The sequence below is a fragment of the Sciurus vulgaris genome (assembly GCF_902686455.1).
Source record: "Sciurus vulgaris genome assembly, chromosome: 8".
Classification (NCBI taxonomy): domain Eukaryota; kingdom Metazoa; phylum Chordata; class Mammalia; order Rodentia; family Sciuridae; genus Sciurus; species Sciurus vulgaris.
The window spans coordinates 48,130,025-48,133,432 of NC_136468.1; positions in this window are offsets into that span (position 1 = coordinate 48,130,025).

The following is a 3,408-nucleotide window of genomic DNA, read 5'->3' on the forward strand; positions in this document are numbered from 1 at the left end:
ATTATTTTGGCTCTGGTTTTCCCAGCTTCAGTCCATGGTTGGCCGACTGCATAGCTCTGAGCCCCAGGTAAGGCAGAACATCATGGTGGAAGGGCATGGCGGAAGAAAGCAGCTCAGGACAAGGCACCGGAAGCAGAGAGAGAGCTCTGCTCACTAGGGACAAAATATAAACTGCAAAGTCATATCCCCGGTGACCCACTTCCTCCAGCCACACCCTACCTGCTACAGTTACAGCCCAGTTAATCCCTTTCACTGGATTAACCCACTGACTAGGTTATACCTCTCATAACAAAATCATTTTACCTCTAAAAATTCTTGAATTGTCTCACACATGTGCTTTGGGAGGACACCTCATTTCTAAGCCATAACAGGTTGATACCAGCTCTGGGGGCTTAAGGGCTAAGGGTGAGGACAGGAGGCAGGGGTGAACTATTTACTATAGGTGATAACATTGGGAACAGCATCTCAGAAGAAGTGACACAAAGCTAAAATCTGAACAGCAAGAAAAAGAAATGCAAGGAGCAGTTTGTCCAGGAGCAAGCAAGGGGACAGCAAGAGAATTCTGGTCAAAGGACAATAAAGGTGAATACAGTGGAGTGTGATAAGCTTGGCACGTGTGCAGAGTGGCAAAAAAAGCCAATGTTGCTGCGATATTATGGGAGGGATGACAGGAAATAGGTCAGATGGTTAAGCACAGGCAGATCTCATGGGGCCTCTTAGACCCAATAAGAAAGTAAAATGAGAAGCCCTGGGAGGGAGGATTTTAAGCAGGAAAATGGTATAATCTGATTTACATTTTTAAAAGATTACTTGGGCTGCAGTGAGGAGAATGAATTGGGGGATTAGGGAGAGAATAGTGAAGGGGTTGCTGTGGCCTGGGGGTGATGGTAGCCTGGGGCACAGTGATGGCAGTGGAAATGGAGAGAAATGGGCTGAACCAGGATTTCTCTGGAAGTTGAGGTGGTTTTAAAGCTATGCGCACAGTCTTCCATAAGCATTTCCTCGGGAGGTAGAGCTTGGTTCCTCTACCCTTGAATGTGACCTGGAGTTTGTAGTTACTTCTAGCAAATAAAATATGGCAGAAGTTAGGAGGTGTCAGTTCTCCAGTAGATTATTACAAGGTCGTGGCTTCCGTCTGGGGGCATGTGGTTTCATTCTGTCCCTCACTCTTTGTCCCTCAAGCTGCTTTGTTCTGCTGCAGCTCAGTGGAGAGATCCACGTGGCAGGGGCCTGAGCCTGACAAGAACCAGCGAGTGAGCTTGGAAGTGGACCTTATCTCCTCCGCTCTTTTCCAGTTGAAGGTCACTCTGGCTGACAGCTCGGCCATCAACCTCTGAGTGACCTTAACAGATCTCTGTACTACACTTGGATTCTGGATCCACAGAAACTCTGAAATAATGAATGTCATTGTTTTTAATGGCTAGGTTATACAGCAATAGATAACTAATAGGGAGTAATCTGTAAGACTCGCTGATGTATTTAGTGCAAACAGGCATGAGAGAAAAGTAAGAATGAAAGAAGATGTCTAGATTTGTGGCTTTAGCAACTGGTAGTGCTGACACTTATTAAAGTGTGGAGAACTTGGGAAACATAATGCTTTGGGGAGAAGGATCAAAGTTCTTTAGAAACCTTCTGAAGAGACTATTAGATATATCACTGGGAATGTCAGTCAGGTAGCTTGCTGAGCCCTAACCAAATTCCTTAATCATTGTAAGCGTAAGTAAATAATTATTTGGGGAATAGCTCTGGTCTTCATTCTTTCTTGAATCCATTCTAAACTGGCTTGTGTTCCTTTGTCTCAACTACAGAATTTGCTAAAAGCAAACTACACCCATTGTATCCATGTTGTCATGATCCAGTAGCTCCTTCTGTCTCGATCATATTTGACTTATAACCACATTGGGCATGGATTAACACTCCCTTTTTTTTTTTTCAAATACTTTCTTCTCTTGGATTCTGTGATCCTATTCTCTCTCAGGGAGATTCTTCTGCTCTACAAAATGTCAACTAGGGTTCTTCAGTGATATGGGTTCCTATGTCATAGGCCTGCTTCCCTGGTGGAGATGGCTAGGAGTTTGGCCTTAGCTGGCCATTTTCTCCCTCCCTGAGTTCATGACCTTTGCATGGATGTTTCAGTGATCAAATTTATTTCACAGAAGCTCAAAGTTTAAGAGCAAGTATTCTAGAAGGGGCAGAGAGACAGAGCAATAGCTAGAATGTCAGGTAAAAAGGACTTCCCTGGAAGACTAGGGGTAATAACTCAAGCTATTGGCAACCGATAAGAATATTACAGAAAAGAAGAGATGGATATTACGAAAGAGAAGTGTGACTGGGACCAAAAGAGAAGAAAAGGGATTCATAGAAAGGGAGGGCTGGCATTTAGTGAAGCAGGAAATATTCCTTCACAATACAAGAGTGGTATGGGTGCCCAGAGGCACTCCCCTCAACTTGCTCAGTCCTCTTTACTCACTTCCTTTATCAGTGAGGCCTTTCTTAAGTCCCCCTTCTTAAATAACACCTTTAGTACTCCCAATATCCCTTCCCTACCTATTTTTCTTGATAGTGTATTTTTATGTGCAGAATACACATATGCATTATCCCTAGCATTATGTATGCCATTACATTGGTTTTTTAACTGTTGCTGTAAGTGCCTTGGGTTTTGCCAGTGCCTTCATGGACACTGAAATACAATCATTTTTAAAATATTCTTAGTTGTCAATGGATCTTCTATTTAATTATTACATGCGGTGCTGAGGATGGAACCCAGGGTCTAACACATGCCAGGCAAGCACTCTACCACTGAGTCACAATATAATCTTGATGAAGACTTTTGTCGTGTCTCCTAGCATCTCTAGATGTGCCTGGCACATAGCAGATTCTCAGTAAATGTCATGGGAGTGAGGGAATGAATGAACAGGGGACTTTAAGTGATCTCTAAAGTCAGAGGGGTACTGAGAGAACGAAACGCTTGAGACCCAAATGTTGGAAGGTGACATAAGTAACTTGGTCTGGTGAGAACAGAATTAGAATGAGATCTTAGGAACTTCAACCACAGCCCCGCCTCTCTTTTCTGCTTCATGATCAAGTTTTTTTCTGCTTCATGATCAAGTTTACTGAACCTCTCTGAACCACAAGTATTAGACCTTTTGACTAAAAAGTGCTCAGAAAAGACCGGCTCTCCTTTCCCACACCTGTTTTCTCTGACTTGCTTACTTTCGGTTTCTTGACCTATTCTCGGTCTTTTCTCCATAAAATCTGAGGGAATAAGAGCGTCCTGGCTCTAAGGACACAACTTCTGGCTGCAGGCGCGGAGCGGGAGTGAGTCAAGTGGCTGATACCCAGCGGCGCGGCGGGGCGGGGCGGGGCGCGGCGGGGCGGGGCGGGGCGCGGCGGGCCAATCCCGGGACT